At 31.5% G+C, this 21682-nt stretch overlaps 1 long non-coding RNA gene across 2 annotated transcripts; it reads left to right on the forward strand.

The window, feature by feature from the left end:
* The first annotated feature begins 848 nt into the window (after window positions 1-848).
* On the forward strand, window positions 849-20727 carry LOC148273901 (uncharacterized). 2 transcript variants are annotated; one of them, XR_015824431.1, is made up of 4 exons: window positions 849-1035; window positions 1637-1765; window positions 18326-18435; window positions 20670-20727. It is a non-coding gene; the product is annotated as an uncharacterized LOC148273901 (long non-coding RNA). The 2 variants fall into 2 exon arrangements; XR_015824430.1 differs by lacking the exon at window positions 1637-1765.
* Window positions 20728-21682: the final 955 nt, after the last annotated feature.

Below are 21682 nucleotides of genomic sequence, written 5' to 3' on the forward strand. Positions count from 1 at the left end.
ATGTAACTGCTTTGAATCTTGGATTGATTCAAGGGTATCTAAAAATACGATAGACTACTATTTTCATTTCAGAATATAACTGAACTTGTCCTCTTACAATATAAAATGTATTCAAACAATTCAGTTTAACAATGGTAAGCGATGATTAATTTTAATAACAATAATAGTACCAAATAAAAATCTTTACAATATAAGATACAATAAATGAATTTATACAGGCATATTATATTGGGAACTTGAATAAGTTTTCGCAATTTTTGTTCGACGCCTTTTGGCTTCAATTTTCCCATTTTTAAAATATATATTTTTTTAAATTTTTTGTATTTTTTACAATATACATAAGAGGTAAAACAGAGTATTTAAAAATAAAGGATAACTACATGGCAATGAAATACATATTAATAGTAAAAACAGTAAACAAAAAATCCCACAACGGCATGGCCTGTTCGTGGGTATACAAGAAAATGTTAATGAATTTTTGCTCCTATAATAAATAGACAGTTAAATTTTTTTTTGTGTAACATAAGAAAGAGGAAATAAAATATTCTGTACAAGATTATATGGTATTTTTTTATAGTAATCAAAAGGTAATAAAAAATATAAAAAATATTCGAAAAGGGCAAAAAAATATATCATAGAAAAAAAGAGTTCATATCTTTAGTTTGAATCCAGGATAGTGCGTGTTTTTTAAAAGAAGTAAAATTTTGAACGTTTGGAATCAATGAAATGTTATCAGTAAAAAAATAATTAAAAAAATTTGGGCCTATAAAATATGCATGTCACTGTGCGAGCCTCGTTTTGCATCATTTGAATCATTCATAATGCTTTCAAACGTTTGGCAACTTTTGTGTGATCAACTTCTAATGATTCCGCAAGTTCATTTTGCGTCTGACATGGGTCTTCATCGAGTAATGCTTACAATTTTTCGTCGTCAATTTTTTTCGTAGCGCCAGAGCGTTTTATAACTTCAACATCAAAGTTTTAAAAGTGTCGAAGCTAATCTCTGCGTGTTGTTTCTGACAGAGCAAGATAGCCGTAAGTCTTCACAAAAATTATATGTGCTTTAGCTGCAGATATTTTAAAAAATCCATGAAAATTCCCCGTAAATACAATTATTTGGCATGAAATTCAACAAGTTTAACGCTTTGAAAAAATATGTTGCTTACACTTCGGTGTCATTTCTTTATTTATTGATTTATACGCCCAATGAGCATTTTTAAGGACATATGTATACATAAACAAAAAGTAGAAAGACACAACGGTATATAGTAGACTTGGTGGGAGTGGAAGCGGGAGAGAGGTGTTTATAATTTAATTTGATTCAGTGATCGAATAAAAGAAGACAACTTGTTATCAAAGAAATCAAGACTGGTATGTTTGTTTGCAGATCTAAGAATTCTGGGCACAGGGGAATGATAACCATAGTTAGTTCTATAGTTATCGGTATGAAAAAGTCAGTTTTGTCTAAGGTTTCTAGTTGGGATATTTAATTTTATTGAGCTCAGTAGTTTAGGCGCATCAAAGAGTGAGTTGAGAATTTCAAATCGGACTAGAAGGTCGGATTTATTTCGAAGGTCTTGGAGAGAAGATATATTTAAGCTAGTTTCTAACTCATTATGCGTATATTGGTTTCCAGATAAGCCCAAACTCCAGCCTATCTTTCTTAAAAATCGATGTTGAACTGATTCAATATTTTTGATGTGAACATCATAATATGAAATACTCTAGGTGCGGACAAACTTGGAAACAGAAGAGAGTTTTAAGGGTATTGATAATAACATTATACTATCATTTCAATCCGATGAAACTTTACGATGAAATTGGTTGCAATATTGCCCGAAGTAAAAAGGCTAAGATAACACCATCTGCCGGGAAACAACGACAATTATTTAAGTCTCTATTGGTTTATTAAAAGACTTATTGCCACTGGCAATCTCTGACACAAACATAAAAATATTACATTGATTATGACATATGTAATGCTTAAAATATTCATTTCAAATACATTTTCATGACTTATTTATCTTCTTCCAAAATTCATGAAAAGCGTAATAATATTTTTTTATTAAAATCACTTTCAACATTCTTCTTAACACATTACCTTTATTTGTGTTGTGTTTACAAGAGTGTACCACGGTACCTTTTTAATATTAGATTATTATTTTTGGTCATATGATCAAGTTTAATCAATAGATGGTGCTGAAATTTTACTCCGCGTTTAATGCCAAATTGAAATTAAAGTATTTCTCTGTTGTATTTTAAATAGGTTTCTGGTTAAAAATTCAAATAAATCGCTATTAAAGGTAAAAATGCTCATTTAAACATGATTTTTATATGATATTTGACAATTACTAAAACGGTACAATAATCATTTTGTCTGTCTGTATCAACTGAGGTATTACAAAGCCGGCTCTATCGATATGTTGATACGTGCTCTCATAAAGATTGAAGGAAAAAAAAATCATTGACATATCGATTCGTTTGCTGAGAGCTAATCAAGCCGGTTTTTTTTTAAGATTTTTAAAACACCTGTGCAAATAATAGAAAGACAGTCAGTGATTTGATGATTTTTTATAAAAAAATTATAGCTGGTTGGACGTCCTTGATTAAGCGAATCTCATAACTAATATCCCCAAAACTCGCACGCGACAAACACAGGCAGCGAAAATTTAGTACCAATTATTTACTGTACATATTTACTCGCCTATTCAGAGACTACATTAACTTGACAACGAATATTATTTATATTATAACTCTATTAATATCTTTTGCATTTTGTAAATATCAAAATTCATATAAATGCTTTTATTACCGGTAGAATAATTTATTGGATTTAGCCATTTAGCCATTTTGTGCTCGAGTCACATCATTTTGATTTTGGTTTTATTTTTATAATAAATACGTATATAGACAATGTGAGATAAAGTAGGCAGATAAAAGTATTCTGGAGAGAGCTGAGAGGATTGGTCCAGAGAGTCTGAACCACCCTCCAGGGGGCCTGAACCACCACCAAAGATATGGAGAGAAAGTGAAACCTTTTCATCAGATCAAGATTAATATCCTGCCTGAACCGATCGCAGGAAGATTTATGTATTTTTTAAAAACTTGTATTTGTTTTTTTTTATATATCACTTAACCCAGTGGTCGGAAAACGCGAGCCGCATATGGCTCTTTAGCTACTCGAGTGTGGCTCACGCGGCCTAAGTTTCACTTTTCACGTATATTCCTAATTAAAAACTTTTATGATTATTGCCACTGAAAGATCAAACACGTGGCGAAGATATTGTAAATGCTGTCATTAAATGCACAGAGAAACATCATCTAAAACTCGATCAAATAGTTTCAATGTCAACATATGGGCCAAATGGGAGTGAGAAAAAGTTTTATTTCCAGAAAAAAATAGAATGTTTTGAAACTGGTAATCCTGATTGTCAATAACTATTTTTTATTTATTTTTTATTAATTTTATTTAGAAACCATACAGTCATACAAAATAAGTACTAAGAACAACAATTTTTTAACATAAAAAGACCAATTAAGTTTTCATAAATTAAAAAGATATAAACATTAAATGTGACAAAAAATAAAAAATAAATAAGAATTTTAAGTGAGAAAAGGATAATTGTTGACATTTGCGTTTTCCATGGAGGTAATAAATTAAAATAAATAAAAATACCGAATGTACACTCCGAGCCATCCACGCACACACATGAACGCACATATAAAACATACACAAACATATACATTACATGTGGCACATATACATAGCATAAACCACTCAAGATGTACATTCAGCAACTATCCCAAATAATCGACCCCATGAAGAAATTTTCTGTACAAATGCAACGTGCAGTTAAAAATGTCTACATCAATACTGAGCTACAACTATACAATAACATAAGCTCTTTTTTGTTGAAAGGGAGAATGAATACGCAAATCTTCTGCTTATAATAAGGTTCGTTGTCAAGAAGAAACGTTTTAAACTAAAAAAAATGTATCTCAAAAAAAATCTTCATTATTGTGCTGCTGACATTTGGCTCTTTTGACTAATGAGTTTGCCGACCACTGACTTAACCGTTCACAAATATATAAACCTACTTTTATGCTGTGGTAGAAAAGGTTGAAAAAATAGGGAGGAGATGAAGGGAGATGCGTGAGTTTAATAGGTAGGTAGGTATATAGGGTGACCATTACAATGGGACTCCGTATTTATTTACCGCTACCAATAAGGGCAGGTATGAAGGTCATAAAAACATTTATAAGATATTGTTATAAATTGAATATTAAAACCAGAATTATCTTTTAAAAAAAAGAGAATACAATTCTATAAAAAAAATTCAACTAAAATATTTAATAATTTTTTTTTTTTAAGTATTACCGAAGGCATAATTTTACGTAGAAATAAAGGAAAACGACACAAAAATGTATGTGATTTAAAATGCTTGTATTTCTTTTCAAAAACAAAAAAATAAATTTTGCTTCGGCTACTTTCATGTTCAATTTATTGGCTTCAAATTATCACTTCAAATTTTAGCTCGATACTTAATCTTCAATGAGATCCCAGATACCTAAGTTTAGTCTAAATTTGAAATGGGGTAATCTGCCGGTCTAAAAATAATTATATTTTAGTTACATAAAACTTTCAAGTATATTTTTTAACAGAAATACCTTTAAAAATTATTGTTTTTATCCAATTTATGTATTTTTATTTTTTATTATTGCGCGATTAAAAAAAAACATTCGTTTTAAAATGGCAAAATCGTACGATTTCCTCATTTTACGTGCGTTTTACAACAGCCTTAACAATGTCTTTAGGATTATTTTTTGAGCTGCTTTCTTTTTAGACTGTCCTTAAGCTTTGTACGTTTAGTACATTTCTCAAACTGTCCAGATCTTGTCTTGATACCCTTTATGTATGTCAATGATTTTTTTCTTATTTTTGTATGATTTCAACTGTTCTCATATTGTAATGTACCTATGAATTGTATAAATGGACAATGTCCGTAAATAAATAAATACATACATGAATCCAATTTATTTATTTTTAATGTAGAATAAGTGCAAAAGTTTTTTCATTCGTTTTGCAATTGTATTGATGTGTTCTTTCTATTGAATTTCTGTCTGTCACTAGTTGCAAATATTTAACATACCTTTTCATCTGTAGGTACCGTAGGTTATATTTTATAACGTAAATGGAATGTTTGGTAGCAAATAATAATCCAGTTTACTCTGCATTCGAATATTTTATTTACTTTGTATCACCTGTGACCACAAAACATTTCGTATTGACTTCAATTAAGAAGGTAGTATTTTCAGAATTGATAGTCTTTTCGTTATTTTTTAAACCTTTAAGATACTGGGCCGTATTCTCCGAATTACAATGGGAAGTTCAGAGTTATCTCCGAATATTTAAAAATTAAAATCGATTTTTTTAAGACGAGAATGTAAATGTTATTGAATATTTGAATATAACCACTTACCGACTTTTCTATGTCTACCGGTTTCGAGACGCACCCGTCTCTTCGTCAAGACACCAATTAAACCAACATGCAAAACCCACTATACACCTTCACCATAGTTGTTGCACAAAAATATAAAACCAACACGACATGCATTAACATTAAGAAAAGCAGTCGCCATATTAATTGTTATTTAATTTTCACTTTTTTGTATTAGATACTCGTTACTATTTTGCAAATGCAATATAATGTATTATTATTTGTATTAAACGCCGATTTTTCGCCAATGAACTGTATTTATTTACGAGGAAAACAAAAAACAAACCGACACGAGCGTTGACTTAGAGATTACACACGCGTTAATTTATGACTGCGATAACTTAAGCATGTTCAATTTTGTTCATTGTGATCGCTCAAATGCTTAGCATGATTGTAAGCACGTCGATAATTATTTGTGATTGAGCTACTGAGATCCTTAAACACGCTTGCCTACTTTACGAGGCATCAGGTTCTCGACGTCTTGGACGTCCACTGCTGGCTGTTCGTGTCAGAACTACTGGACGCCGACAGAGATGCTTGGAGGAGACATGGAATGATGATGATGTTGAGGTTGAGATCTATTTACCCTAAATATATAAATAATCAAAGTGGACTCTCCTCTTGACATGCCGAAGTTAGCAACAACTAGCAATTACTATGACATGGCAATGTTTGATCAGCTCTTAAAATCTAATGGCGGAGATTATGCAAGGCAATTGAACGCAGTTATGCAGAAAGCAGCCAGCCATAGAAAAGTGAAACTGAGATAATAGCGCTTTAGTGAAAATGGTGAATAATCAAATCTACATAACAGTTGGAATGTTTTTGACGTTTATTTTTTAATCTTATACGAACATAAAATGTTAAGGATCTGGGTGTTAGATTTGTGGGCGCCCTGACAATTCATGAACACATAGAGACAGTCAGTGATAATGCATTGAAGATGTTAGGATTCGTTCTGCGTACGGCCAGGGCTTTTGAAAATACCCGCGTACTGAGAACTCTTTACAACTCCTTGGTGCGAAGTAGACTCGAGAGTGGCTCGATGATTTGGGGGCCACGTGAACTGAAGTTTTCTCTTATGATAGAGAAAATTAAAAAGAAGTTTCTAAGATACGAGTATCTCTACATGAGAGAGTGTGGGTATTATCCTTGGCTCTACCCGACTGAGTTTTTGGCTGCAACAGTTTAGAGACTTTTAGTTTAGAGAAGGGATGTGTATTTGACTACACGTTTTTATCGATCGTTGCGCGGTATGATCGATAATTTTGAGATTATGATGAGCATTGGTTTGTATGTTCCTGATAATAACCTAAAGACATCTTCAGCATAGATTGTTTCATATTCCAATATACAGGACCAACCTGCTTATGTTTATGCCTGTTGGAAGGGCTACCGCTATGCTGAACAACATCGCTCTGGATATTGATCTGTTCCATGAATCCGAAGGGGTTTTCCGGAGCAGGATTCTCCTACTACTTTGACATGAGTCTCTTTCGTGTATTTTTTATTTTTTTATAATATGAACGGATTGAATGTTTGTTTGATATGTATATGTTATTTATTTATTTATTCATTATATACACGGCCTATGCCACTTACAACAGTTACATAAAGAAACATAAATACAAGAAACCGAACAAAAATAACATAAAACTATGTTTAAAAGACAAACAAGGGCAATACAATATATTCATAAAAATGAAAGACATAAGACTTCGAGCTAAACCATGCCAATCCAACTTCATCCCACACTGTTTTAGTCGCAAAAAGATCTACAAGAAGCCGGAAGATCTATCCCAAAGAATTGCAAGTCGTGTTATGAATTGACTTATCGACACATTCTGGACATTGGGGCATGAAAACAAAAGTTGATCTAAGAAGAAGATTAAATATATAGCAGATTTTGACTTCTGGTGACGTGGTTGGGAACATGAAAAGAAATTTATTGCAATATTTATATTTTTATTTTATTAAATTATTGAATTGAATTTAAATGATAAACAATTAATACATTAGTTTTTATTTATGTTACTGACAAGAACTTAATTATGTATTTGACTAGTTTAAATTATTTTTAAAATACCGTAAGATTTTTCTAGTGCTGTGGGTGTTTTCTGCAAATTGAGAATGGCCGATTTTGTCGACACTATTTTCAGAAGGTGATTATTACAGTTTTTTGTATAAAAGCGGTCTGGCTGTTTCTGGCAGAACATAGCATTAAACTTACTGCACCCGATAAACCCAAATTATGGACTGGCTGCTTTCTGCATAACTACGTTAAATTTTATCTGAAATCATAGTGTCATTACGATTTAGCTTTGATTAATCGGGTTCTTCCCGTGACCTGATATGACCTGTCATCAAACTCACAGTGAAACAGAAAAGTTAAATTCAGTTAAAATCACGATTTATAAAATTGAATTTTTTTAAGAGTAAAACCGGGTTGTTTGTTCGTTTGATCATTAGTTATGGCTAAAAATTTAAGGTGAATGTAAAAAAAAATAAAACATTCTTTTTCAGATTTTTGTTATTTATATATTTGTACAAGAATAACGTATCTCTAACCTCATGAGACCTAACCCTCCGTGTTGAGTTAGGATACAACATAATGGAAAGTGGAAGCATACAAATTATTTAAGGCTGTAGTCTAATAAAAAGTCATGAAATCATATGATTTAGCCATGTTAATGCAATTTTCTTTTCAAAATCGCGCAATATAAATATTAAGTAAACATGCTCCAGATATAAACTATATTTTTTTTAAGGTGTCTGTTTAAAAATTTACTTGAAAGTTACATATAACTAAAATATATTTACTTATCGACAGGCAGATTTTGCCTTTTGAAATTTAGACCGAACTTTATTATATTAATTCACATATAACGATTTAGTAAAAAAGTACAATTTGTTTAAGCGATTTAAAGATAGTAAATTGCGTAAAATAACTGCCCCAGTAAAATCTTATTTTTTTGTTTTTTAAATGAATTACAAGCTTAACAAATTACAACAGGGATGGTGTATACCTTAAATAAGGGAATATGGAAGTCTAGGCATTTACAGGGCTTATGACCTGTCATTGGCTGGTTTAAGTGGCCACTTTACACACTATGTAACATTCACCATTTTGACTATGTTTGAACATCCGTATTTCTTCAAACATAGGCAGAATGGTGAATGTTACACAGTGTGTTAAGTGGCCACTAAACCAGCCAACGACAGATCAGAAGCCCAGTAAATGCCTAGACTTCCAATTTCTTTCTCAAAAATGTTTTTCCTCTCTGTTGCAACAAATTGAAACCTTAAAGAAATATTTTTTATTTAATGCAAGTTCACCCTTTTTTTTTATTTTGAAAATACAGCGTTTTTTTTTTATAAGAATAATAAAATAAATTGTAATTTATAAGAAAAAAAAATAGAAAAATAAAAATAAATTACAAGAATAATTACAAGCCTTAAAAAAATATAAATAACATAAACATCAATTTAAATCACCGCCTAGTCAACAACCATTACTTTTGATTTTCAACTAGGTATTGCTAATAGATTAAACAACCCGGCCCTCGTTTTTTGATAACAAAAAATATTAAGAGGTTCTTTAAAACGGTTTTGGGTATGTGGAAGGAGTGCTTTAACTGACCTGTCATTAAGTGATCACTTTATACACTGTGTAACAAATTTTAAAATCCATATTTCTATCCGGGTGTAGTAGTTATATTCATAAAATATAAATGCCTACCTAAACCTTCATATTTCTTTCTAAAACACATTTTTTATCTCATTCGTAATACAAAACAATATGTTAAAAGGTGCATATTATTTTATTATGTAAAAAATCGAATCGCTACGTAGAAAGTCACGAAGAAATTTATTATTCTCGAGAGCAAAGTGTATTCGAATCTATAAACAAGATTATTCCATTTTTATACCTACAAAGTTCAAGTCAGAAATCATCCGGTCAACTATTTAATCAAAGGTCAAATAATTTTTGAATTAAATAATAGCAAGTAGGTTGACTGTTGTCAGAATGCGATCTCGCAGACGAATGTATTGTAAAACAATGTGTGATGGGAATCGACATATTAATACATACGAGGGCGTATTGAAAATGAAGCTACCTAGCGCTAGATGGCAGCACAAACACATTTTTTTCCAAATTGCGACCTATCTGTTTTGAACAAAAACGAGTTCGAGAGACCACTTCACAGCAGTGTTTGGACATGATAAAGCGTAATCCTGTTGATTTTTGGTGTCGATTAATAACTGTTGATAAAACGTGGGTGCACCACTATACACCTGAAACCAAAAATCAATCGAAACAATGGGTGGAAGCTGTTGGAAGTGCTCCGAAGAAGGCAAAGGCAGTAAAATCGGCTGGCAAGGTTATGGCCACTATATTTTGGGATGCACTCGGAATATTGCTCATCGATTATCTTGAAAAAGGATCCACAATCACAGGAAAGTATTATCGTACATTATTGGATCAATTGAATGATGCAATCAAGGAAAAACGACCACATTTAAAGAAGAAAAAAGTGCATTTTCTTCAAGACAACGCACCGGTTCACACAGCATTAGATACGATGCTAAAATTACGTGAAATATACTTATTGTATATACTTATAAATATACGAATTGGTTAATTATCCGCCTTATAGTCCAGATTTAGCTCCTAGTGACTTTTTCCTGTTTCCAAAGTTGAAAAAATGGCTCGCAGGAAAAAGATTCAGCTGAAAACGAAAAAGTGATTATCGAAACTAAAGCGTATTTTGAGAGGTTCCCGAAATCGTATTATTCAGATGGTATAAAAAAGTTGGAATATGTCGAAGTAAAAGAAGACTGTGTTGAGAAATAAATGGTTTTTGAAAAAAAAAAGTTTTTTTCCTACTTAGGTAGCTTCATTTTCAATCCGCCCTCGTAGACATACCATATTCTTTAGAAACCGTTCAAAAACTAAATATCAAAATCAAACTTTACCCTTTCGGTACACCGGACATTTTTTAGCCTTTGAAGCGAAAATTTTGCATAAACCCAGTAATTACAGTGCACGAATAATAAAAGAGGCAATTCAAATACACAGACACCCAAATAACATAAACAAAGACGACGGGCTGAAATTAAACTCAACATGGTTCCCAGCACTACAAACTACAAAAATGAATAGAAATATGCCTACTGCCGACTGCGACACGGTACAAATTACTAGTATTTAAACACACACTTTTTTCTACAAAACACTCAGTTTACCCTGAAGATGGCTCCTGCAACGGTAGCCGAAACGTCGGAACAAATCGAACACACACGGCTTCACCCAAAAAAGAAACATATTGATAAATAATGGTGAATTAAAGCCATTCCCTATAAATATTCCGTTTTTTCCTTTTTAAATATCTTATTTTTTCATATGTAGTGACTACACAGCACCGTAACGCGCGAGTGTTTTTGGGACAGTAAGAGAATGGTTAAGCTGACAAAGAGAACCTCCAATTCTTGGTGACGTAGGTTTATGATGCATGAGGGGAGAGCCATTTGTTGATGATTGTTGATATGTCGAAAGTGATGGTTTCAAATGGACTAAAGTATGACTAAAAAAAAGACTAACGAAGAAAGGAAAATACGAAAAATAAAAAGAAACACAAATAACTTGTAATATAGTGTTATCTAAAACATCTAAGTTTGTAAGTAAAAATTCTTGATGGAAGTTCATTGTAATTTATTATATAAATAAAATCCGATCTCAATTATATGTCTTCCTGCAAAAAGCACCACTTGCTTAGTTTAGAAGATCGCCGTCTACTATTAGACATGGGGGTCCTTCATGACATATGTACTTAGTGGACGCCTTGATAGTCCGGCTCTTATGTCGGAGTTATTATTAAATGTCCCTGGCTACCACACCCGTCACACGTCGAGCTCTCTGTTTCATGTGCCAGCAGTTTGTACGAACTATGCCTAGAACTCTCCACTTATACGTTTTGCTCGTGAATATAATTTGAACTTTCCCCTTATTGATCCATTTGATTGTAAAAAAAAAACATTTAAAATGCGCGTCTTATTTTATCTAATTATTATATCTTATTTTATTTTATCTCTAATTCTTAATATTTTATATATATTCATATTTTCGACACTGCAATAATATTTACACACATGTCCACCCTCATTCCAATATAAAACCCACTCGCCCACCCTCTCACACACTTTCACTCACACAAAGCCACTAGTATGTATTGTACGTGAATTTAATGTATTTCTGTGGATATCTGCCATTGGTTTTATTCTCTGTATATTTTATTTGTTATATTTTTTTACATGTATTACTGTTGATATCCCCAATAAATAAAAATTTAAAATAAAAAAAGACGAGTGATACTTTAATCCACAAATTTGGAAAATCCGGTGACCGGTTTCATCGTTTTCGCGACATCTTCGAGACTGGTATCTTTATTAAGGAATTCAATGTATTTATACAAAACAGAGGTAAGGATAGATGATTTTAAAATTATATGAAAGTAAATTAAATAAAGTTAAAATAAAGATAATTCGAATTTCGCCAATCGTTTAATAGAAAATAAACATTCCTTTGATTTAAAAAATAATGTAAAAATAATTCATATTGCACCTAAAGGCCATAAACTTAAGACAATCTATAAATTCTTGAAATTAATGGATTAAAAAATAAACCCGACGTAGAATTACATAATGAACAGATAACACACGTGCATTCTCCATTACTTTACGTATTGTAATATATTTTTACTAATGACTTTTTACTCTTTGTTTTTCAGAAATCATAATTGACATAAATCACATTCACGAAAGATGGGACACTAAAAATAAAATAATTAATCTTATTAAAATAGCATTATATCAACTCCTTAGTTACCCTGAAAAAATGTTGATAATGCTCCTTAAGATAAAAATAACTTTATTAAATTTACTTTCATATAATTTAAAATTATTTATCCTTACCTCTGTTTTGTATAAATACATTAAACTCCTTAATAAAGATACCAGTCTCGAGGATGTCGCGAAAGCGATGAAACCGGTCACTGGATTTTCCAAATTTGTGGATTAAAGTATCACTCGTCTTTTATTTATATAATAAATTTTAATATGGTAACTGAAATTATTTTCGAACAGTAGTCAGTTATAACTAGTTGTTTAAGCTTTTTTTTTATAACAACTTAATTAAAAACTTACATTAGAAATGTAAAAGTTATTGTGAACGGAAATTTTCCGAATCAGTTAGAAGAATGTGTATCTAGGAAATGTGTTTACTAGGGATGGAAAGAAAGAAAGATATTTAATCATTTTTTATTTATTTTGAGCGACAGATTCTTCTTTACTACATTTCTATTGCTCCGAACAACAAAAATAAATTGTGTGTCCCGAAGATCCGAGATCCTAATAAACCGAGGCCAGAGGGGCCGATTAATTTTAGGCCCGTAAGGTCGAAGAAACGAGGCCCGGAAGAAATTGACAAAATCATATCAAATAAATTAATCAAACAAGCTTTCAAAACAGTTTTGTGTGTCAGAAAGTACCTAAAATCATTTCATAATACAAATATGTACGTACCTACAAATTAATTGTGTTGTAATTTTCACTGATAATAAATATTTAAATTTTGTAGGCGAAAATAGTCATTATAGATATTACACATAAACCAGTTATCCCGTACACTTGTTTAGAAACAATAAAAGTTATATTTCGATGTTGCACAACTTTTGAAAACAAGAAACATCACTTTCACTACTACTTTTGGCGGTAAAACTGAACAACTCCGACTGACTGGCCGTGTTCACTTTTCAAACTCTAATTTTGAAATGAAATATTTTGACGTTTGTTTGAATGTTTTATCTATGGAACTGAAATAGATGTCCCGTTACTTCGAGCGCCCCTAAACACTGAGTACTGACGAATTGTACGAAATACGCTCTCATTTTGTACTGTTATTATTATTTTCTTCCGAGAACATGTGTTTTGACGCCATTACTGCATCTCTGCGTTCATAAAGAGATAAGAGAAGAATGCATCTTTTTTTAAATTTAATAACAGGCATAATTAAGACAATAATATCTCAAGCATTGTATTTCAATCTTAGCGTTAATGTCAAATGTCATAATAAACATTATATTATGTTATTTTACGTAGATTTATAACATAATTTTTAATCAATTTAATAGGTACACTTGTTTTTTCAGCCTGAAAAAACATATAAATAATATAACATAAATAATGCGTATTTCGCTGATTATTATTTATTTATTTTATCTTAAAGGGGGAATGTAAATTTTTATTCACTCCAATAATCTAATAGACCCCATTACAGCGTAAAATCATGCCGCAGAACCCCCAGGCTTTAAAATAATCAAATTAATATTTTATACGCCTTACAAAGTTATCTTAGAAAAGTTTTTTTACGGCAAACAGTTCGTAATATATATCTACAATATTATAAGTACCTACATATAGATATATACATTGTAATTTAATATTATACAGGTGTTGGGCAGACGGTTGTCCAAACGAAAAAAGCGGCCAGGGAAGGTCATTGTCGACTCGATCAGCCCTAATAACCTAAACTTAACCTCACTGTCACGAAGTTTTTTTTTTTTTTAAAAAGTCAAATATTAATATTGAAACTAATTTTTTTTCGAAGATGTTTTTACGCCAATACGATTTTTTAAATGTTAAGTGTTTTGTTCTAATAAAAATATTATTTGGCGTATTTAATATTACTTGAAAAATAATTATGAGCTATCAAAGTTTTTAAAAGAGCTAAAAAAAGCGAAGTTCAATATTGTGTAACTAAAAGTGGTCGAGGTCTTCAAACTTTTTGAAAATCTTCTCCAGCTAATGGTCTTTTGAATAGTATACCATATGGATTTCAAACCTCTCATTAAAGTAGAGTAATTCGCTAATTTCTACCCGGACAAAACCATACGAGTCATACTTTAATTGTTTTCGGTTCTTATTGTTCTGATATTGCATAGGTGTGTGAAATAACCTTACATAAAACAGGTAAAAATACTGTCTCACTCGTATGCCCGCAACTTATTTTTTATTGCACTTTATGATATTAATATCGGACTTTTTTCTAAAAACTAAAAAAAATATGGGACTCTGAATCTTCACTATCCTCTAGGCTCTAGAGAGTGATTCATTTGGGGATTTTTATTTTTTGCATGCGTTTACACTTTCTTTCGTATCTGGTATATTCTTTCTTGACTGATAATTAAACGTCAAATAAATATGAACACGTAAATTAAAACGTAATGATTTTCATTTAGAACATTATTGCGACCCTTAGCGTTTACCTACATAAAACACTTAATTGGGTTGAATTGACCAAACCGTATAAAAAATAAAAATCTATCCCAAAAATTCCAAGTTGTGAATTGACTAAGCTACACATTCTGGATATTAGGGCATAAAAACAAAAGTGCTTTACTATGCTTAAGTCTCGAGTTCGATTCCCCATTAGACAAAATATTGATTGGCTTAATATTAAAGAAAACTACAGCTAGCTGGGGAAAAAAGTGAATTATAAAGAATTATAAAAAAATTATTAACTTCTTTGCAACATGCCTCGCGAACTAAATATTATTATTATCTTTTCTAATTCAAAGCTGAAATTTAAATTATGTTTACCCACATTAATTAAATGTTCATTTTTAGTTTATTTTAATGCTACACATAAAAATTATTTTTTAATTACAATATTTTATGAAAATGTCGTTATATTATTTTGGTTGGCGACTCAAACCTTTGCTTTATTTATCAGTCTTAAGGTCAAAGCGTAATTCAGCGTCGCTGTACTTCAGCAGCGTTACACGATATAATTTTGTATGGAGATCGGCGCAGTGTAACGCAACTGTAGTGCGGTTCGTTTCATCGAAAACAATAAAAATAATATTTCTTGTTACCGCGATAGCACAAAGTGAAGGCTTGTCAGCACTGTAGTTTGTAAACAAGTATGGCCAAAGAACACTTCATTATATAATTACTAAAATTTTCAATAAGATTCCTAAACAGATCTTAAAAGAAAATGTTGAAGAAGCTTTTAAGAAAAAAATAATTAAATGGCTTATATGTAACAAGGCTTTATAATTATTGTTTTATGTAAACAGTCATCTATTTAAATTTTTGTAAATAAATTTTGTGTAAAAAATACGTATGCTTTTAGTTCTTAATAATGTTTATATTACTTTTTAAAATTATAAAATTTCTCTTACGTTTTTCTTTGTAAAGGAAAAATAAGAAACCTGCTGACAAACCGGTTTCGCGGTTTAGTGGATTTTATTATTTTTCCTTTTATATTTTTTTTCTGTTCATGTTTACCTTAAATAAAAAAAAATACAAAAAAAAATGTGAATAAAACACCAAAGTTCACTTTCGTCGTAAAAATGCTTTTTTGAGTTAAAATAAAAATCTGAAGTACACTTTGTTTTAATGCAAAAGGCTTCAGTAGTCCTAGGGCCGCGATTACAAACGCTATCTTCATCGGAACATATCGAGACGGTATGAAATAACATCGATATTTATATATTTGTAAAAAAAATCAATGTATCTTTGTCGATAACCTATAATTAAACATTTTTACAAAAACGCATTCTAGTTTTCATGCAGAAAACTTAATTTTACTTGGCAAATAAAATTGAATGTGAACATACATTTTAAATTCTCATTGGAATACGGACCCAGATATGCTATTTTTGTATGTACTTTAATACTGTGTTAGTAAATATTAGTATATCAACCACTTACTGACTTTCTTAGACTACCGGTTTCGAGACGTACACGTCTCTTCGTCGGGACACTCACTACACCAATATGCAAATACTAAAATACACCTCCACCTTCACCATCACCGTAGTATATATAAAGTATTTCTAAAAATACATAAATCACATGCAGATTTATAGAGATGCGAACACCACCATGTCTAAGCATGCATTAAGTTTAATTAAAACATGTTTTTTAATTCGAGTTCATTTTGTTTTGTTTGGAGGATTTTGGCATTAAAACACCACGCTTGCCAGACGTGTTGGTGAGTTTGGATTCAGCCGCCCTCAACATAGGGGGCACACGCTGTTTGGTTCACAGAAATAAGGCGCCGAACCGGAGTCGTGGATATCATGAATCGTGCAGCGAAATTGAAATGGCAGTGGCCAGGACACTTGGCGAGACAAAATGATGGCAGGTGGACACCCAGAATAATAAAGTGGAGACCATGGGCAAACAAAAGAAGTGTTGGAAGGCCACAGAAAAGATGGATCGACGACATTGCCTCTATTGCTGGTAAAACGTGGATGATGAAAGCGGGTGATAGGAAGGAATGGAGACGTTTGGAAGAGGCCGCCATCCAGCAGCGGAGAGAATAAGGCTGAAGAAGAAAAAGAAAACATATGTAAACTTATATTGAAAAAAGTGGTAGGAAGTTGTGAGGGAAGGAGGGTAGGGGTGGGGTTACCCGATAGGTTAATTTTTAATTCAAAAAGTTGGCCATACTAAAAAGTTATTTGATAATTTATTGAGGGAAGATAATTTTTTAAGACTTTTTTAATGTGAAAAATCTCCATATTATTTATTATGATTATTAGTGAACTATTAAGTTAAGGCTTTAAACATAAATAATATTTAATACTGTTATTAAAATAAATATAACATTTAATTTCTTTATAGATTTAAATTATACCTTATTTAATTTAAAAGTTATAATGTTGTGGAAATCGCAAAATCTTGTTTCCTGGACATTTCGTTTAATGTGACGTGACTCCTGTGGTTTATTAGGTATTACTCATTAAAAAAAATGTGTTTGTGAAACGTATTAAATACATAAAATAATGTGAATTTTGTAACTTCGCACATATTTGTATAATTAATTTTTCGATACTTTGAATACATAAATATATACATAAATATATACATGTATGTATGTTGCAATTATGGTGATGTTTTATAATGATACTACAGACAATATGTCCTTTAGGGTTTTAGGGCTATCGGTTACAATTAAACATGTTTTAAGTAATAAAAAAATCGTTAAACTGCGAACGTTTTCAAAGATAAAATTCGATTTTACTTTATGAGTATTTTTTTATTTATTTGAAAATTGTAGTCCACATTACTTTATGCGCTGTTTAATCCATTACGTAATGCAGAATAAATTGAAAATAACTCAGTTGACTTCTCTGAAACCCCGGACGAGTATTTTCGACTCGATGGCTACTCTCAGGTAAAAATCAAGTGGGGATAAATCGGCCACGTAGTGCAGTGTTTGACGTATTCGCCCACCATACTAGAGGTCCTGGGTTCGATTCTTGACAGGTTTGGGGTGAAATATTTATTTTAATGGTCTATTAACACTGCAATATTTCATTGTCACTGTACTAGTACCTAAAGCGTAAGACTTGATATAGCAAATGATCGAAATATGCTGCATATGGGGTTCCAATGTAGTGCCATATGCACCGTCAGGTGTGAATGAAGACGATGATGACTATTAATTTTCCATTGTAATCGGGGCCCAGGTCACTAGATACAAATTTAAAAGGCTCATTGTACATAGTACCTATTTCTCGGTCAATTCTCAGAACAAAAATTGTAAAATATTACAGTAAGGAACATAGAACCAACCTTTTGCGTTATTATAAGGGTCTTTTAAATCTATTCACTTTGTTTACAGTGTTTTGACAGGTATTCGCAAATATTTTTACAAATATGTAGGTAGCAGGTAAGTGTACGAAATAATACATAAACATAATTGATGTCCTTTTTCTTCTTCCTCCTGGCTGTACATCCCATTTACTTCTGGTCAGCCCTCGTAGTCTTCAGTCTACATGTCTGACTGGGAGATTCCTTGTTTGGTTTCTGTTTTACGGCCACCTGACGCCGAGACAGCAGTGGCGAACGGTGATTTTATTTACAGGTAAGCCATAAAAAATATTTATTATTATTATTATAAAAGATATTTTGATTTTTTCCGAAAAAAGTGTTTATTTTAATTAATTACTGTATGTATGTTGAAAATGGGAGAAACAACTATTTTTAAAGAAAAAGAGCTTTTAATCAATTAAATGAAAAGGAAAACGCGTAGTTACAAGTGCTGTACATTATAGTCCTTAAAATGTAACATGATTATAATGACAGTTGTCAGAAAAAGTAACGACATAACTTTGTAGTAACGTCAAAGGAGTTATTTATATTGACACACGAAAAATCATTTGTATCTGGCGTGTTAACTTATTTTTTTAATACAATGCTTGAAACATAAATCACCATTAATATATAAAATCAGCTTTAAAACTAAAAAACAAACTTAAATAAACCTAATTATTAACGACGTTCTTACAAGGTTACATCATTTTGCAAAAACGTTAGAGATGGACGAATTGATCGAATAAAAAAGAATTCATTTGATGTTGTTCGTGAAAAAAGTATAAATGTCTCATTTTTGGTGAATAATTGTGTTAAACACACTATAATAGGCTTGTTTTTGCGTTTTTTATATAAATTTTCGAAAACAGAGTTTCATAATTGCATGAAATAACTGATAAAATCGATTTTATCAGTGATCAGTAATTTCCCATCACTAAGGAAATTAGTTTTAACAGCTGTCATTCTAATCAAGCTATATTTTAAGGACTAAAGCACAGTATGTACGTAGCGTACTGTAGATGAAAGTCATTCAAGGCAAGTCAACAAAAATTAGTTCTAAATTTGAATGTCTACAAAAATTTGTACAAACTCAAAATATTGTTGATAAATTACCTGGTCCATGAAGAAGTATAGAAATTGAAAAAATAATATTTTCAGGCGTTGCCTAGTAAGTAGGTGAAATAATTCAATTAGATGAATCTCACCCGCATAAATAGGGGTTTCAGCTCTTTAACTTCACAAAACATCAACAGATGAAGGAATTGAAGGAATATAGATGTTCAAATGTGGGCAGAATGGTGAATGTTGAATGGTGAATGTACACAGTGTGTAAAGTGGCCACTTAAACCAGCCATTGACAGGTCATAAGCCCTGTAGATGCCTAGACTTCTATATTACCTTCTCTTAAATGTTCTTCATCTCTGTTGTAATATGTTAATATAAATTATTTCGGAATCAAAGTCCATAGCTACATAAGTGAAAAAATATCGTTTGAAGGTGGATAACAATTGAGGCTGGTTAACTCCAGATGTAATGAAAATGATCTAACCTAGAAATAAATTGTATACCATACAAAAATGAGAAATGCTTCAGAATCTATTAAATAGTAATATAAGGAATATAAAAACACATTATCAAATGAATTAAGAAAGACAAAGAAGAATTAAATTAAATTATCCACAATAATGATAATATTTTTTAAAATCTAAAATACTCAATGTGTGCAAAACCTTCATAATTTGAACTAATTATTAAAATAAGAAAGTTACAACCCTAACTCATTTTTTTGTTGGGCAAAATTGGCAACCCAGAGGCTCGGCTCAACTTGTGCCTTTTAATTTACCCATCGTCATAATTCTTGATTTAAGCTACTGACAGCACATAATATACACAGGAAATGAACTTAAAATATTAGTCTATATTATGCAACAAGAAAAACTTACCTTTGTCTTTGCTATCGAGCCGTATATTAAAAAACACAGAGTCGTAATTGGCCCGCAACAAATTACACGCGCACTTTGACAGGTTCTGACAAGCCACTGAGTAAAGTTAGTGACTAAAGCTTCTGAGGGAAGTTAGTGACATAAATCTACTTTCGTCCTTAATGTACTAAATTTACCGAAATTAAATGGAAATATATTTTTTAAGGGTTGATCATAGATTACACTTTTTGGGCAAAATGTCCATCCAGGGCAAAATTGGACGGTTTCGCGGTACGCAACATGGAAATATACCTAGTAATTACTCTAAAGTAAAAATACTATTAAGAGGATACGCAGTCTAACTTTTAATCATACAAACGTATTCCCGTATTTTCTACCAAGATTATAGCTCAAAAACGACGATTTTTTCATACACATTGGCGTGTTCCTATCGTTTGGTTTTTTAAAGATATATTATCTTTAATAAGAGCTAGGACTATCCAAAAACCCTTAAAAGTTCCTAATTTTATCTACCGTTTTCGTACGTACGGAATACAAATTTGATAACTTTTTTTGGAAACAGCAAAACGGGCCGCCACAGAAAAATTCTATCTGATACTGTTTTTGAAGAAAAAAAATCGGTGCTGCTTTGGGGTGCCTAAAACCGGACCAAAGGACCTCGATTTCGGCCTTCCGATCACTTCCGATTATCTGAGAGAGTGGCAGGTAATGGGAAAACTAAATAAGCTATTTTATCTCATATCGTCAATGACACCATTAAATAAATCAATAAATTAACATGACAATTCTCCATTACGCAGTAAAGATTTAGAAGATTAAAGTAAAATTATTCAAAAGTAACAAGATGTATTTGAAACATTTTATTTTGCCTGTCTGCGCAGAAAAACATGCCATTCCTGCCATCTTTGATTGCGCCTGTGAACTACATTCTGCGTACATTCTTAGGCTATTTCCATAGGCATATTGCCTTAAGGCAATTTCTTCCTACCTACCCAAAACATTTTATTTGAAAAAATCTGCGGTATATGAACATATTGTTGGTATATTATCATTATAAAACAATACATTGAGAAACATATATATTTATGAAGAAATAAAAATTGACTAAATATCTACAGTACACCATGAAGAGCGGAAAGGGTAAAGAGGGCAGGAAAGAGGGAGGAGAAAGGAAAAATATTAAAATTTAAATATTTAGGAAGAGACATTTCATACGCGATTTGAATGTAAATAAAGAAGGGGCGTCTCTGATACTAGTGGGAAGATTATTCCATAATCGAGAGACACACTAATTTGGGAATTTTCATTTTTTGCATGCGTTTACACTTTGCTTCAAATATGGCCACAATGATGATTGAACGTCAAATAAATATGGATAATAAATAAGAGCGAAGAGGTAAACCGTGAACTGATAAGCGTAGACTTTGCCAGGAATCAAACTCGGAACCTCAAGCATGGTAAGCAGTCGCTTCCACCACTGCACAAGACGGACTTATCCCAACTCAATTTACTTTTACAGGATTTTACCTAAATGTAGCCAATCAGTCGAACTTGTCCAGGGTTCTGGTTCTATTT

Source organism: Micrasema longulum, unplaced genomic scaffold (genome assembly GCF_059751315.1).
Source record: "Micrasema longulum isolate JH-2025_06_02 unplaced genomic scaffold, ASM5975131v1 h1tg001806l, whole genome shotgun sequence".
Lineage (NCBI taxonomy): Eukaryota > Metazoa > Arthropoda > Insecta > Trichoptera > Brachycentridae > Micrasema > Micrasema longulum.